Here is an 18,809-nt window from a genome sequence, read left to right as displayed (position 1 = left end):
ACTTCAGCCTGTGTCTGTTTTTCTATTTTTAGTAACAATGACTTTGACCCTAGGGACCCCAAATGCAATCCATTGAAAGTAGGGCTGTAACGATTCATCGGTGCATCGTGAAATCGCGATTCGGTACCAGACGATATACTGTATCGTATCGCATTGTAAAAAATCGGGTGTATTGCGTATCGTTAGATTTGTTACCTCGACTTAAGATTTGTATACTAACAACACTTTCGCTGTTTTGACAGTTTTTAGTCGTCTGCAAAGTCAAGAATGGCGGAAGGAAATACTACCAGAGTGAAGAGAACAAAAGACAAATAAATAATACTCATTTAATCAATAATAGGCTCAAAAATTAACATTTAACAAAGAGGCAAAACTAAATGAACAATTTTCATTTAATAAAAATATGATCAACGGCAAACATTTACAAATAGTATTCATTTAATAATATAGTAAACAATTTACAAAATAATAAAAACATTACAAAAATAGTTTTGGTAAGGATATGCTCAACAATTTACAAAATAGGCAAACATTAAAGTCCTACATAAAAAAATAAAAAATAAATATATATAAGCATATGGTGATATATCGTGAATCGCGTACTCCGTATCATGATACGTATCGTATCGTGAGTTGAGTGAAGATACACAGCCCTAATTGAAAGGTCTCCATAAACTCTTCCTTTATACCAAGTTGGGTCAGGATGTGTCAACCCTAACTTAAGTTATTCAGTTTCAACCGTTTTTCTATTTTTAGTAACAGTGACCTTGACCTTGAATCTAGGGACCCCAAACGCAATCCCATGAAAGGTCTCCATAAACTCTTCCTATAGACCAAGTTTAGTCCAGATATGTCATCCCTTACTAAAGTTATTCAGTTCCAACCGTTTTTCTTTTTTTAGTAACAGTGACCTTGACCTTGACCCTAGGTATCCCAAACACAATCCAATGAAAGGTATCCATAAACTCTTCCTATTGACCAACTTTGGCAAGATATGTCAACCCTAACTAAAGTTATTCAGTTTCAACTGTTTTTCTATTTTTAGTAACAGTGACCTTGATCTTGACCCTAGGGACCCCAAACGCAATCCCATGAAAGGTACCCATAAACTCTTCCTATAGCCCAAGTTTAGTCAAGATATGTCATCCCTGACTAAAGTTATTCAGTTTCAACCGTTTTTCTATTTTTAGTAACAGTGACCTTGATCTTGACCCTAGGGACCCCAGACGCAATCCCATGAAAGGTACCCATAAACTCTTTCTATAGACCAAGTTTGGTCAAGATATGTCAACCCTTACTAAAGTTATTCAGTTTCATAGGCGAGTTTGACGCCGCCCGGCCGCCCACCCGCCCCGAACAACGACATTCGCCATTCTAATAACCAGATTTCACTATGTGAAAACCTGGTTCAAAACCATGCTAAAACACCCCATAATCTGTCACTTTCAGGAAAATGGTGCAATAAATCACTTGACACCTGTACCAAATTCGTTGCTAAGTTACGGCACAAAGGACAGACATTCTACTGATAAGCACTATTTGATGATTGGCATCCTATTCAGTATTCTTTGTTAATCTAAACGACATACCATAATGCTTAAAAAACATTATGAAATAAATTCCCAAGTGTTAATAATTATTTTTTAATATGGGAGTTAGATCAAAACTGTAATTGGCCCTAAGCTTCAACATATAAAATGTAACGACATTTTGGCGCCAAAATTAACGCTCACAATTCTGCCAGCGTCTGCACATACACTGCATTAGACCGATTTTGGCAGTATGATAAATTTATCAGCTGCTCTTCTAAAAGCCAGTTAAAGAAATACACAAGCCAGACATAATAATCCTTCTGTTTGCTTTATCAAAGACACTGATATTTGACAATACCCTAAACCATAATATAACCAGGACGTATTTTCAGAAAATCTAAAAATAGTAACAAGTTTTTGTTTACATCGTATCTACCATTGTCTCTGACGGAAAATGCAATGGATTAAGAAATTCTACCACTTTTGGACCCATAACTTCCTCGTTGACATTGTTTGACGATTTAAACACAGAACACAGTGCAAAAATGTTTTTTCCTTTTCTGAATAAAGACCTTCTTAAGACTGGTTTACATATTGATCGAAAGGCTATACGAAATGCGCGATAAATTCGGTTAATAGTCCACGTTGTCCGGAACTTCTCGACCATCTTTAGCAAGCTTTAGAATGAGTACGTTTTGCGCAAGTTTAAGCGTAATAAAGATTTTATGCTCAATAAACTGATGTGATAGTTACTTTTTCTAGTTTTCCGACGACTATTGACTTAAAATTTCTTGTAGTCCAACCAAAAAACTGGTAGTCTCGGTGTAACCGTTAGTGGCAAACCTTGTGATTAACTGTCCATAAAATGAACGATTTTCGACATTAAAATTGATAAGATGGTGAATCTGTACTTTGACAGATGTTGTCACATACATGTGAACTCTACCGGCGGTAGATAAAATCTACCTTTTTTGAGACCCCTCTACCACCATACAGCTTTCCCATGGAAATCTACCACTTTTGAAAGCTCTTTTTAAAAACCTCAAAATTATCAAATTGGCCTTAAATGTTTTTTCAAAAACCTCAATATTCTATCAACCATGCTAAAATACCCTATTAATGTGTCACTTTAAAGATCATGGTGCAATAAACAACTTGTCAAATCACTTAACACTTCAGCTGAAATCGTTGCTAAGTTACCAGTATGGTACAAATTTGAAGACCACTAATCAGCATTCTTTGTTAATAGGCATCCTACTATTCAACATATCAAAGATATCATAAAACTATCAAAGACATTATAAAACTGTCAAAACATTAAAATAAACACACACATGTGAACTCGACCGGTGGTAGGTAAAATATACCGCTTTTGAGACCCCTCTACCACCATACCGCTTCCAGTCGGAATCTACCGCTATTGAAAGCTCTTTAAAAAACCTCGAAATTCTATCAACCATGCTAAAATACCCTATTCATCTGTCACTTCAAAGAACATGGTGAAATAAACAACTTGTCAAATCACTTAACACTTCGGCCGAGATCGTTGCTAAGTTACCAGTACGGTACAAAAGACCACTAATCAGCATTCTTTGTTAATTCTTTGTTAATTGGCATCCTACTTTTAAATCAGCATTTTTTGTAAATATCAAAGACATTATAAAACTGTCAAAACATTAAAGAAAATAACATTTCCAAGGTTTTATTACCGTAAATGACTGGGTATAAGACGATAGGGGGTATTAGACGCAGGCAAAAAATTCCGTGAAAAATCTGAGAAAAAACTTTTAATCTATGTTTTGGGTTAAAGGACGCATAGAAAATATGTCAAAATCGTCTGCCAATCTTGGCCACCATGTTTGTTGACAATGACAAAAAAAAAATTCGTGAAAATGGTGATGGTTATCTTTAAAACCATACAATGATAATGCAAAATATGTTTCATTTTTATTCGTTTCATGTTAGGATAGGCACTGAAAAATACCTTTTATGACTATTTGTAAGATTTCTTTCTGACAGTATATCGTAAATGATAACCTGTCGAGAATGAAAAGTGAAGTTATGCAAAAATCTTATATTGTACGGATTTGTTCTCAAAATGTCAACACCTACAGAAAAGAATAAAGAACATGGAAAAGAGGAAAAAACAAGACCATTAATGCATCAGTTTGTAGTATTGGAATGTTAAACAGGTCTAAAGGCAGTGCGAATTTTTCACACCTTGTCATAAAACTGACAAAAATATTTTTACAGTGCCCAACTTTGCTTTTTTATATGCATGTAATTGTTTAATTATTGATTTATTCAAATTAATATTGAATAATTTTAATTATTTTAATCGTACAATATTTCTTTTAAATAATAAACATCTTACGATATACCGTATCCCGATCTTCAACTGCCGTTTTAACCAGTATATACTCAATCGATATGACGCGAGTAACATCCCTTTCTACATAAATCTAAACAAACTCTCGGCCTGAAATTGACCTCAGAAAAAAAGTTCAAAAGCTTGTTACTGGTTATTAGACACAGGCATTTTTTTACATCTAAATCTGAGGGAAAAAAATGCATCTAATACCCAGTCATTTATGGTAATTATCTACTGTAACAGAGTATAAAATATTATGACATTTTGGCGGGAAAATTAACATACACAATTCTGCAGTCGTCTGCACTTACAGTTACAGACCTGTTTTGGCAGTCTGATTTTATTTTTTAGCAGCTCTTCTGAATATAAACTTGTTTTTACAAGTCTAATAATATTCCTTCTGTTTCTCAATCAAAAACACTGACATTTGACAAGTCTCTTAACCATGACATATTTTATGCATATTTTCTAAAAATCTAAAAACAGTATCAAATATCAAGTTTTTGTTTACATTGTTTCGATCATTTTTTTTGACTGAAAATTAAAGGAAATAGAAATTCTACCGCTTTTGAACCCAAAGTACCGCTTTTGAGACCTAAATCTAATGTACCTCTCTGCCATTGCCAGAGGTTCACATGTCTGGATGTCACATTAACCAAAACTATTTTATATGAAATTTTAACTTACTATGTACAACAAAAACTCTCCAAGATAATTGTGAAAAACCTCAAAAAGTGTTCGGATTTGTGACCTTAGCCAGTATATTATGTAAACAATGTACTGGTTGATGGTACATTTCCGAACAGGGCACAAATCCCGAACACCAGCTAAAACACGCGTTTGTTTACCGTGATCGATAATTCGATGATCTAGATCAATACAAAGGCTTGCCTTGGTCACACTTGCGAAGTTTTATCTTGTTTTGTTGAGTATTTTTCTAAAAAAATGCCATTCAATGTTTATACGCTTAAAGATCAAAATGTAGCACACGGGGGAATGACGTCAGAAGGCGCACACGCATCTTTAGGTTTTGCAGTTATGTTGACCTACATTCAAGATATTTATAAATAGAAATCACAGTTTACATTTGAAGTGAATGTTTTGAAAAAACATCGGAAACAATAAATCACTTTACAGCTAAGTGTTTATTTAATATAGCATACTTTTTAATTATATTTGTATGACCATGTATTTTCGCTTTTCAAGTGTTCGGTATTTGTGCCCTCCATAGCATATTTTAAGGGTGATTTACTGTCCATAAAATGAACGATTTACATCATAAAATTGATGAGATCGTGAATCGGTACTTTGACAGCTGTTTTCACATGTACCTAAGATGTTTCATACGAAATTTGAAGTTACAACAAAAACTCTCCAAGATAATTTTTAAAAACCTCAAAAAGTGTTCGGATTTGTGACCTAAGCCAGTAGAATTAAATTCAACTGAATCAAAAGTTATAGCACTAAAAATGTTATATTTTTATGTAACATTTTTATGCATTTAATTCCACCAAAGATACTCCAGAATGCAAGAAATCGCTTCTTGCAAAAAATATTTTCCGGGGGTGGGGGGGACCCCCCCAGACCGTTCTGCCTCGGTGTTTTCTTAAGTCTGGCTACGGCACAGTACTGTACAGTAGTGGAATTACGGACACTACGGACCATGGACATTACGGACCAGACATTACGGACCAGATTTAGGGACACTACGGACCATATTTAGGGACATTACGGACCAGATTTAGGGACATTACGGACCATCTTCAGAAACTTACGGACCATGATTTAAACATATTTTTTTCAATTATTCACTCATTAGTTTTTTATTTGTTAATAAATACTTGGAATATGAGTGCTCAGTATGACGTTTTATCTTCTATATATAACTGTGAAAAATCCTGTGAATTTCGAATAGATCAATGGTTCAATATAAAATTTTGTGAAATTTCAAAAGGTGTTAAAGACTTCAAGTCAAGTCAAGTCAAGTCAATATTTATTTATTGTCGGGTACTAACATCAACAGTTTAACATAAGCTATGAATAGCTTTTGACCGACATTATAAATAAATAGCATAATTTATGTAACTAATATATCACACACATCAGTTCATGCAAATAATAATATTCAGTATGTACACTTGAAACAAATAAATAATTCTTATAGTAAAATCACATAAACATATTTGGCAGTTGAAAGACATTAGACTATATATAGAATGTAGGTAGATTAGCATAATTTATAGCATAAGTTAATCGAAAATACGAATCACAAGGTAATACGACAATGCATTTAGCATGGGAAATAAACAAAAGAAGTCACAATTAATTAACATGATTTAAATCAAAGACACATTGAAAAAGACCAGCTGCCTAGGCAGTCTAAGCTCGCGAGGTCCCATCTAACATATCTTACATTTTACAGCGTGTTATATGACAGCATTCTTATATGCAAAATGAGCATTTGCAGTTATCTCCGCTCCATGCCCGGACTAAACTCTTGAAATGATTAAAATTAGTTTCTTCCCTAAAATGTTGCGGAAGGGAGTTCCAGAGTTTAGGGGCACCGGAGCGGAAAGAATTGCACCCATATGTTGTAGTTCTTACAGTTGGGATAGCAACCTCCAACACATCTTTCTAGAAAATATTTGTTCATAGATTTCCTTTTTAGGCTTGTGACTATAGGTTTCTTTATTTGCGGAAATTTTCCCAGAACTTTCTTACTGGTACTGTATTTGTTGTAAATATTTTGTAACATGCGTTTCTTGAAAATAGCTTGCTTGAGAGTTTTATTCATATATGGAATTGACTTTTCTATATTTCGTATATGCTTTACAGGAGCATGTTTGTTTGCAGTGTCTACAAAAGCGATGCTAAAATCATTATACGACTTGTTGATATCATTTGTATAGATCTCTATCTAGAGCAGCCATACGTGTTTGTAAATCATGATTAAAAGCATTTCCTTTGTATTTATAACAATTATGTGAAAAATAATGAACGAAATTTGAAAGATTGGCAGTTAAATCAGTTAAAAGCAACAGAAGTAATATTTTCCAAAACAGTTTATTTCCACGAATCACGAATGCAATACAACAATAACAATAAACAGCACATGCCACCAAAGCCACCATTCATATCTAAACAGGCCCATAAAGTTTCGCACATGCTTTGAGCAGACTGCTTGTAGACAACTCATTGGCAGAATACTCCGCCCAAAGCTTCATGAGCCGGCATTGTGTCAAGGTTGAAGCCTTGCGTTGGTAGCGGCACAGTTTCCTTTCCTTAACCATCATACTGGGCAATGGTTATACTTGTACCACAGCGTAGATGCTGCCAACCTTCACATTTGTCGCATTTCACGGCGCGGTGGTTTGCATAACCACTTCTAGAACAGTGGATACAACGAGCGCAAGGCATACTTATAGATCTATTCAGTTTTGTGGCATAGGAAATTGTGAGGATGTAAACCTCAACTCTTGCTTTATATTAAATAAACGATGTGTGTTTCTTGCAAACTGATGTTTAAAACTGGCAATTTCTGTTGCCTTAATTAGTGTTTATTAGTTATAATTGTACCCGTAATTATTGGCGGTATATCACAAAAGAAACAAACATTATACTGACAACCTTTAATTGGTAATCATGAAGTGTGAAAACCCATTGTGACGGCGCACTTTCACTGGTCCTTAATGTCCCTAAATCTGGTCCGTAGTGTCCCTAAATTTGGTCCGTAATGTCTGGTCCGTAATGTCTATGGTCCGTAGTGTCCGTGACCCCAGTAGTGAATATCGAAACCCACTTTTTCCCAGCGATCAAAACCTTCCAAGACTTCGACGGTAAGACAAGCCAAATAGGGCTTACTTATTTCACAACATCACAAAGGTATCAAAAAGTTATATTCAGTTTGTATAAACATATGATGTTTACCGTTTAAAAGTTATCCGTCCGGTTTCCGCTTACACTGCAATCTTTTAACTGCTCCCTATGGTGAGAGAAGCAGGCAACAGTTTTGGATCATACTTGAAACTTGTATAATTATATACCCAGTAGTACTGGCAGTAGACTTCCCTTGACTTTCTTATTCGTCCGGATTTTTCCTTCTTTTTCGATTCGATAATCAAATCAAAACAAATCAAATCAAATTTTATTTTCAGTCGGTATGACATAACAGAGAAAACATTAGCTATGAATAGCTATTGACCGACTAAATATGTATAATAACAAGCATACTGTATATAGTTTTTTTTATTAAGTTCGCCTTAAGATCGTTTTAGACTACGGTCAAGATAAGCGCCAGCATCCCAGTTTTTAAATGTGTAAACTGTATATGACATCTGTATTTATGTCTTAATCATGTGCTAAGTCACTATTTCAGTAATTTGATTTCTGGCAAACATTAAGTGAGAAAAATGTTTCATGGCAAACATAATGGCGTATTTTTTATTGACAAGTGCCGATTCTGGGACCATTTTTGCCTGGTAAGTTGACCTTTTTTTATAATTTTGACAAATGAATGCGCCAAGTGTGTGGGGAAAAGCATATTCTTCAATCGACATCTTAGTTTGGTATCATAACTTTAAATATAAAAAAGTTATTGAGTAGATTGTGGCTCTGAAGGCAGTGTTTACAAATAAATGTGTTGAATTTATCCTCATTTTTTCGTATTTTCTCGGCAAATATGGCATATCTCTGCATGTTGTAACCGTATTTTTATATATATATATATATATATATATATATATATATATATATATATATATATATATATGTGGATGGGAATGGGAATATGATCATTCTGGCCCAAAAATGACATTTTGAGATATTGTAACCTTTATGATGCCAAGTATTTCTAGAACAAAAATCCAAAGTTTCAAGTCAAAATTCACAAAAACTAAAAAAATATAGTACTTTTCGTAACACGGGTGTAGAAATCGAAATGAACAAAATGTATGGTCTAATGTGTTTATTTAGAATGAAATATCCATGTCAGATAAGTATCATGTCAAGGACTATTTACATGTAACATATAAGTTTTAGCATAGAAACAATAAGCACTCATAGTTTGATTACAAAAGTTAACGAAAAGTTCATAAGTGCATTTGGTTGCTATGGTAACTATTGATAATGCCATTTTCACTCATTTTCTAAATGTTTCTCAAAAAATAATGTTTTTCATAAAGTTGTGTTTTAAGTTATTGACATTTTTATGATACCAAGCAATTGCAGAAATAAAATCTGAACTAGTCAGTCAAATATTAAAAAAACAACAATGGATATGGAACATTTCGTAACAGAGAGCTTTAACACAATTTGAACGAAATGTTCGCTAAATCTGTTCTTATTTTGAATGAAGTACACAAGTCAAAATATTAATATATAAAACTATCTTTACTAGTATCACATTCACTACAAAAGGAAAATAACAAGTATACATTGCTAATGTCCATAATGATAAAGAAACTTACAACAAAGGTCAAAGCAAAATTCAGTTGCTATGGTTACTTATGAAAATGCTATTACCAATCATTTTTGAAAGTCCGCATAATTTTTTTTTATTTATAAGTTATTGACATCTTTATGATACTAAGTATTTACAGAAATTAACTCTAAAGTTTCACGTTAAATTTCACAAAAGTTATAAAACATATGAAACATTATGAAACACAGGGATAAAAAACAATGTGAACAAAACTGTTCTTATTTTAAATATTATATATATGTCAAGATACCTGTTTAAATATATCACTTATCTTTACTAGTGTTACATAAACTTCAACATTAAAATAGCAAGTACACATTGCTAATGTCTATAATGACATAGAAATTGGCCACAAAGGTCAAAGCAAAAATCGGTTGCTATGGTTACTAATGAAAATGCTATTTCCAATCATTTTCAAAGTCTGCCACAAATAATGTGTTCTCAATATACAATGCGTTTTAAGTTATTGGCATGTAAATGATACCAAGTATCTTAGGTATAAAAACTAAAGTTTCTAGTCATTTTTGTACAAAGAAATCAAAAGATATGGATCATTCTGTTACACATTGGTAAGCCAGTTTGAAAACAATGTCCACTAAAAATGTTCTTATTTTAAATGCAGTGTCCATGCCGAAATACTAACTTAACTGTCTGTTATAGCTAACACATAAACTAATTCATAGACACAAAGAGTACACATTGCTCATTATATGTACAAAATGACATAAAAGAACTACATAAAACAACAGCCTGTTGCTATGGTTACATGTGATAAGCCATTTTTTACTCATTTCTTTCATATTTGCCACAAACATTTGATCTACAATCGACATTTCACCAACAAATGAGTAAACTTCGACTTTACACAGAGTTGGTTTAGGGCATACTGCAGATCTTGATGACTCAGATCTAAAGAATGGACCAAAAGAATATTGAAGGTACGATTGACGTTCAGCATCTAGGCACGTTGCGTGCTTTATTTCAGGCAAAACACCACATTCTGGACTCATCCTCAAAAGAATAACTTCAATTTCTGAGGAATCTACAAACTCTTTGTGTTTACGATTATAGTCAAGGTGCTATGAGGTTCCTGACGCTATGACGACAGTCAAAGACAACTCGAATCTTCCAGTGGATCCTCGTTGTAAATTTTTTCGTATATCGTCATACGGTATGTAGAATACGGTGTACGCAGGGTATTACTGATGCAATTTTATTTTCAAAGTATTTGATCATGGTTACTTTGAAAGATCTTCTCAAACGTCAATCTTGAGATAATAAAGTTCTCAACAAAGAATTTAAAAAATCGTGCTCAAATGATCGTTTAATTGGAGAATCATGTGCCTAAAATATTTAATTAAAAATATAATTGTAAAATGACGCAGAAACACAGCCCCTGTTAAATTAAGTTTCTACTCTTACATTTTTTGTTTATCCTTTAGCTGTCATATCAGTTTTTAAAACTATATATGTGAAAAATAATACGATTTAAACTATCGTTCAGGGATCACCAGTTTGACCGCAGGGAACAACGTTAAGCAAAGTACGGCAAAATCAGCAACTTTAAGGACGCACCAAAAGGAGTACAGTCGGTGAGAACACATTACAAGGTAGACAAAAGCAAGATCCTTCCTTCGATACGGTTTGGTATCAGCAAGGATGAAATACAAGACGCAGTCGATAATGTGTCTGTTTGTGTGTTCTTCTGCTGAACTTAAGTCAGGTAGCACTGCGAACTCCTTTAATTTAAGGAATAAATATGTATATGTAGAAGTTTCTATCATTGTAGTGGCATATACCAATTATAACTATTTACATATTGTTATTGTACTAAATGTACAATAAATAAGATTTTGTATTTTTCTACACTGTATTTTATTTAATGATATTTAATAATGTGTCAGTTTTAATTCTTGTCTTCATTCACTTGTTGTTATCAAGTATTTGAAACTTACTGCTGATTCTACCTGAGCTAAAGAAATTGTAAAATAGGGTACATTGTATTAGGAAATTTCATCTGCATATTATTATGACTGTTGAAGTTATACTCATTTGAAAACATGACACTCAAAATCAATACTAAACATGCTGAAACACCTTACAGAGATACCCTTCAACAACTTACTAAATAATTCATTTCTTAAAACTATACATGTAAATTACTCATCAAAAACAAATAGCCATGTTTTGAATGACTAAAAAACGCCAAAATAATCAATCATTGGTCGTGCTAAAAGATTAAGTATGATTTTCCCTTGTCTAATAATGTAGAAATAACTTGTTTTCTACTCGTTTTATTCAAATTAAACTCGGTTCCCTTCATTAGAACCATTAATTTCGACATTTATGCATTCTCTTTTGTATAACCAATCAATTATATTAATTGTGGCAAATCTTTTTCTGGAGAAGCAGTGCATCTTTAAAAAGGCATCGGTGATATCAATCGTCAGTATGTTGCTGTAATGCTTTAAAATGGAGTGATAAGCTATGGAATCCGAACAGTCGCTGAAACTAGTTATTAAGTAATCAATAACCGATGTCCAAATTTCTCAAAATTATTTATTGCAACCGGTACTTGCAGTACTCTCGATTTGCATTTGAGGTCTAGTACACATGTATGTTTATGTTAGACCCATAATCAACTTGCTTCACGACACAGCGCCACCTATGAACCAGAAAAAAACTGTGTCCAAAAAGTTCTCAATTGCTTTATTGAGATCGGTCATAAAATGAAGACAAATAATGAAAACTCAAATATAAAATACAAATGTATTTAACATTAAAGACAAACAACCTGAGAATCTATTACCTGAGGTAATTCAGCAAACATGCAATCTTAACAACAACTATGGTGCAATAAAAGATGTATCTATAAAAGTAAAACTAAATGTTGTATAATAAAATATACAAGAGCAGTCGTTAGACAGTGCGCTCGACAACGCCACTTTGACTTAGAAATGAATACCATAATGATATATAAGCCCGTCAAAAACAATTAAAATCAAATTAATAAAGTTAACAGTGACCAAAAATCACAATCTCATGAAATGTCTCTATAAACTCTTCATATATACCAAGTTTGCTCGCAATATGTCAACTCTTAATTAAGTAATTCAATACCAACCATTTATCTATTAAAAGAAGCTTTGACCTTGACCTTGATGATATGGGCCTAAAAAGGCAATCCCATGAAAGGTCTCCATAACCTCTTTCTATTTGCCAAGTTTGGTCACTAGATGTCAGACCTAGCTAAAATTATTCGATACATAAAGTAATGTTGACACTGCCATCCCACCATGACACAAGACATTCTTATATCTTGTTTTGTGAAAATCTGGTCAAGTATATATATTTTTTTATTAAAATCCAAACTTGCCATTAAACTTTAAGGTAAGTTCCAAAGTCAATCAGGGAACATAGTTTGTATAAAGGGTACTGGAGTTATCTAACCTCATTATGTAATGGCCCTGAATAATAAGTAATTAAATCAATTGAATGAAGGCACTAAAACTTAAACCTAAGCTCCAAAGTAAGTCAGGGGCCATAACTTGTATCAAGCAAAATATGGAGTTATAAAACCTCATTGTGTGATGGTTCTCAACACCTGTGTGAAGTAACAAGTCAATTGAATGTAGAAAGAAGTTTTTAATAAATATCCCAACCTGCCCTAAAACTTGAACCCAAGTTCCAATGTCAATCAGGGGCTATAATTTGTATAAATGCTAATATAGAGTTATCTAACCTCATTATGTGATGGTCCTGAACAACTGTATGAAGTATTAAGGGAATTGAATGAAGGGTATTGGACTTATAAGTGAAACTCCCAATTTGCCATAAGATTTTAAAAGTACGCCGACACCAACACTGGGGCGCGTAGTATAGCCCTCCTTATTCTTCAAATAGTCGAGCTAAAAATCATTATCAGAGTAAGCACTGGAACTTCGTCATAAACAATATTATTTTACACATCACTGCTTTAAACAAAAAACAAATCACAATTATAAGATTTGACCTGAATTACATGTCACTATAATATTCGAAATTTATACCTAAAAACTACGCACTTTAAGAATAAAACAACAACCACTTGTCCCATATCAAGACATTGTTAAGAAAATAGTCAAAATGTAAAAAATTAAATGTACTTTGTTTGCATAAAGAAATACATTCCAACTAATTTTCATAAAAAATCTACATTTTTTAATAGCAAACAACAAAATCTCATCTTTGATAATTCAGGAGATCCTTTAATTGACACGAATCTTGAAAATTGTCAAAGTAACATCCAGATATTATGTTACAGATATACAGAATAAGTTTCAAAGTAATATATCATTTATTTGGTAACTTGAAAATTCAAATTTGAAAGGCTATGCATAACAAAGACACATTGCATTGCACAATGGACTCTTAGTTACACAATCTAGAATTATTGTATAATGAAAATAATAATTTAAAGTGTGTGTGGAGTGTGGGGTGGGGGCATTGCTCCTACTTTCAATACAAATATAAAATACTTGAACAAAAACTACAAACAAAACATTGTGCAAAACCATGGATTGGCAACTCTCATCTGTGTTAATGCAATAATCTCAAACTCACGCGTGCAGCGGGATTTCATTCCAAGATCTTACCGTGTGGACATTTTCGAGACGTCTGACATCGGCAGAATATATACATGTAGGAAAACATTAGGTAAAATTGACTCAAATGCGCGGTACTTTCATTTGAGTTGATAATAGTCCAATTGAATCTGATTAAAATCACATTTATTAATTATAATTAAATCTATAACGAACAAGGCATTATTAGCAGGGTTGGCGGAAATAACTGAAGATCGCCGTTAATCACCGATGGGAGATTCGGCGGAATTTTCCGATATTTGCCGAGTGCGCGCTAAGGATTATGGGTAAATTATTATTTCTTATCGTTTCACAGATATGGGGCAGTTGCCAATCCATGGTTTATAGGTCCGTGGAAAAACTAATAATTACATGTCAATATGACCAGACACCAATGCCCTTAGTTTATTAAATGCAACAAGTGGTTAAAGCAAGCCAAATAGTAATACCAATCAAAACTGAACAACTTGTCATGCATAGTACCAAAACAACATATTTAGAATGTGCCTTAAACAACAAAATAATGTTAATATTATTTACTAACTGATTTTTTCAGTAATATTCACCCAAAAATTTTTTTAGCTCTAAAATTCCTGGTAAAATACTTCGCTTTTTCAATCATTGATAAACAACACAGCATTACTTATAAAAAACACTATTGTTAGGGTGTTCAAAACACATGCTTTTAATTAAGATTTCAGACCCCCACCTTTGAATATCTAACTTAAATTTTCTGAACAAAAGCATTTACTAATGAATACCTACAAAGATTGAAGAAACATTTGACGAAATACTTTTTCTACAACAATCAGACATAACCAAGATCTTTAGTTTATCATGACATTTGACTTGTAAAACAAAACAGAAACAACCTAGCTGATCTCAACAGAATATTTTGGACCAAGTACCCTGAGCAAATAACATATGCATTTTCAATCTAAGTGATTAGTGATGTTCTAATGAATATTTACCCAAAATATTGTGAAATTCTGTCCTAGCTTGAAAATGGCTTTGCAGAATTTACTTATCACAAGATTTAAGGTGATCTTTAAAGCATTGTCTCCATTTGAAAGGTCTTCCACACACATGGCATGCAAATCTTGGTGCGGAATGAACATTTTTGTGTTGCTTTAATAAGCAACCTAATTGTCTTAAACACTTTGCTACAAGTAAAACATTTAAAGTTCTTAACATATTGTTCATCATTTTGGTGACACAGTTTACTATGACTTTTAAGGCTGCAATTGTACCGATATGCTCTGCTGCAGGTTTCACATTTAAAAGGCTTCTCTTGCTTACGATGGACAGCCTCATGCGACTGAAGAACTGTTTTGCTTGAGCAATGTTTCTCACAAACCTTGCATTTAAATTTGGGTTTTTCTGCATGCTTGTCTTCTTCATGTTGTTTAAGATTCCGCAAACTGAAAAATATATTTCCACAAAAATGACATACATTTTCTGTTCTATGGTTCTTTACATGTCTATTCAAATAGTACTTCAATGTCATGAAAAGTTTTCCTACATGTTTCACAAGCGTTTTGTTTTGCACTTTAATCCACAAACTCCACATTTTTTGCTTGTCTCTTCTTCAGACGAATCCGAATCTGCCATCTCAAGCTGAAAAAAAAGTCAAGAAACCTTTCAATGCATCATTCAACGGTAATTTATGATTTGAATGAAAAATGTTGGTTGGTTGTTTTCCATAAATCTCTTATTCAGTTATTGTACAGTTTTCGCAGTTTATTTACAAATGACTTCGCAAGAATAAACAGCAAGTGCGCATTCCTTATGTCGAGCTGATCAAGATACTTTAAAGAAGTTTGATATTGCTTAGTATAAGGCACGAATGCATGTTTAAACTCACCAAGAAACAATTTATTTCTATGTTTTTGACAATAAGTTTCCTTGTTAAATGGCAATTTTGATACTAAGGGAGGCTACTCTTCGGTTTGAAGCTAAAGTAGCTTAGTTTTTTCTCAACTTACTGTATCGATACGATACTAAAATTGAAAGATTGAAGTTTTATCTGCATGTTGGCTGCATGTTTTTGTTGCAACTTTTCGTTTGGGTGCCTTTGTAGGCATGTTGTTCTTAGCTGTCACATTTCGATGAAATTGGCATTCCCTTCAAGTCACTGTGGTAACACTTGCAAGAACAACCGTACATAATACACAAAATAAAAGTCTGTATAAGGAGGTGATAATATTTTAAATCATACAATTTCAAATTCAAACGATTATGTTTACCATTATAAAAATATCTGTATTCCTTTCTTAAGTGTTAACAACTTCTGGGCTCACGGGGGTACTATCATGGAAATTATCCGCGGAAGCAATTTAAGATACACGTATTTGATGAAAGCGTGACAGTACATTTAATATGTGTCTATATATTCCGTTTCTATAAGTAAAACAGAAAATGATAGTATATTTGTTTGATAAATGATGAAGGTAGGTATTACGTTTCCTAATTTATGTATTAATCGTTACGGATATCATCAAAACAATGTTTTGAATGATCATCTAGGTACGTTATTGTAGAATAATTTCTGTTGTATTACTTTTTAGCTATCATGGTATAATCGTAAACACATACAATTGTAGTTAGTCAAAGGTATGTTGATAAATTTACAGCACATCATGAACAGTTGGAGACACTGAAATGATGCAGAAGGTTGTTTGCGTTGTCACGCAATGGGGGTAATGTGCTTGCACTAAACAAGATAGGGGGTTAATGTACAAAAACTCGGCCAGGAAACGTGTACAATCGAGTAATAACCATGACATTTGGAAGATAGGAATATATATAAAAGTACGGTTACAACATGCAGAGATATGCCATATTTGCCGAGAAAATACGAAAAAATGAGGATAAATTCAACGCATTTATTTGTAAATATTGCCTTCAGAGCCACAATCTATTCAATAGCTTTTTTATCTTTAAAGTTATGATACCAAACTAAGATGTCGATTGAAGAATATGCTTTTCCCCACACACTGGGCGCATTCATTTGTCAAAATTATAAAAAAGGTCAACTTACCAGGCAAAAAATGGTCACAGAATCGGCACTTGTCAATAAAAATACGCCATTTTGTTTGCCATGAAACATTTTTCTCACTTAATGTTTGCCAGAAATCAAATTACGTCCTCCCCCTTGCTAACTAAAATAGTGAATTAGCACATTGACATAAATACAGATGTCATATACAGTTTACACATTTAAAAACTGGGATGCTAGCGCTTATCTTGACCGTAGTCTAAAACGATCTTAAGACGAACTTAATAAAAAAAACTGCAAGAAAGGAAAAGTAGCACAAGGCATTTTTTAAAAGGATACTAAAACACATATCAGCATGAATCAGATTCAAGATGACCTGATTAGCACCAGCCTCTCAGAAATTGCAGCAAACATTTATGCAGTGAACATGCAAGCACATAAACATAATTTAAAGCAACTATAAAGGCAAAGGGTATCTATGACAAAAGCAATGGTTAGAAATATAAATGATTGATGCAATAAAAGCTAGGTAAGCACTAAGCATAACTAAAATAAAAAGCATGGTAAAAGCAAGACAACAACCAGTCAGGGATGAAACAAAAAGAATGGAAGGTTTAACTATGAAAAGCGCAACAAGAACACCTAGACAACTCTGTCCGTTCAATGCGTTGACCAAACTCCGAAACTGACTCGGGTTTGTTTCGTCACGAAAGTGTTGAGGGAGTCAGTTCCAGAGTTTGGGCGCCGCCGATCGGAGAGAGTTGAGGCCATACTTTGTGGTCCATACCTGGGGTACCTCTGCAGTGTTACTATACCTAAAAGAATAAGAGTTATTTTTGATTTTAACTAAATCGTGAAGATAAACTGGTGTTGGTTTGTTTATGATCTTAAAGGTTTCTAAGGCAATAGTTCTTAGTCTTCTAATTTTTATTGATGGAAGATGTGACTTAATTAATAAAAAAGAATAATTTGATGTATGGTCATTGTAGATAAACCGTAATGCTCTTTCTTGTATCTTTTCAATCTTATTAGTATTTACTTCTCCACAAAAATGCCAGGTTATGGGACAGAAATTAAAGGTTGACATAATAAAAGAGTAGTAGATATTAAGTTTACCTAATTTGCAGAGATTTTTGCCAATGCGTTTTAATACATTTACTTGCCTTGATGCTTTCTTACAAGTGTTTGAAACATGAGTATTAAAATTTAATCTAAAATCTGTTATAACACCTAATAATTTAACTTCTTCTTCGCAGGGGATGATACTTTACTCTAGCTGGATGGTTAAATTGCATTTTTTAGATTTTGGACCTATATCTATGGCCTGAAATTTATCTGGGTTTGCTTGCATTTTGTTATCTGAAAACTAGTTTATCTGTAACGGGTTCTACCAATTCACTATGACGGAAGTCTAAAGTGTAGACTGTTGTGTACATGTAACTACATTTTCCCGTGCTAAAGAAGTTCAGTAGTTTTATTTGGATTATGATAAGTATGATTTACAATGTATACTTCTTTCAATTTCATTAAAGTTTAAGTCATACTTTGTCATATGATTTTATATTCAGAGTTTACTGTCTGCTGTCTGTTAATAACTGTATATATATATATGCAAATCTGGTTAGTTCCATTTTGTTCGTAAATGATTCATTGGGAAGTGTGTTTATTATGAAATTAAATATGGAATAGTTTTCTTTAAGTAGCTTGTTTGGAATAAAGTGTATCATTAAAATGTTTTATAATTAGCAACCTATAGGCTTGTTATAAAGTTGTTTAGCTTTGTCTTTTGGTTGATTTTATAACCAAA

General features: G+C 33.1%; 1 protein-coding gene and 1 long non-coding RNA gene across 3 annotated transcripts in view; both read right to left on the bottom strand.

Moving 5' to 3' along the window:
* Positions 1–7,994, bottom strand: part of LOC128236060 (uncharacterized) — a 54,129-nt gene extending 46,135 nt beyond the window's left edge. The window contains exon 1 of one of the 2 annotated variants that reach the window (XM_052950880.1): positions 7,831–7,994. The gene's annotated coding sequence lies outside the window, so the exon portion shown is untranslated. The remainder of the gene's footprint in view (positions 1–7,830) is intronic. The other variant, XM_052950879.1, reaches the window with a different exon arrangement.
* An 857-nt stretch (positions 7,995–8,851) lies between these two features.
* Positions 8,852–16,359, bottom strand: LOC128236062 (uncharacterized). Its single transcript, XR_008261241.1, has 2 exons — positions 15,869–16,359; positions 8,852–15,621 (listed from the first exon to the last, which is right to left on the bottom strand). It is a non-coding gene; the product is annotated as an uncharacterized LOC128236062 (long non-coding RNA).
* Positions 16,360–18,809: the final 2,450 nt, after the last annotated feature.

Source organism: Mya arenaria, chromosome 5, assembly GCF_026914265.1.
Source record: "Mya arenaria isolate MELC-2E11 chromosome 5, ASM2691426v1".
Lineage (NCBI taxonomy): Eukaryota > Metazoa > Mollusca > Bivalvia > Myida > Myidae > Mya > Mya arenaria.
Note: the sequence above shows the minus strand (reverse complement) of the source record. Positions and strands in the feature narration are given on the sequence as shown.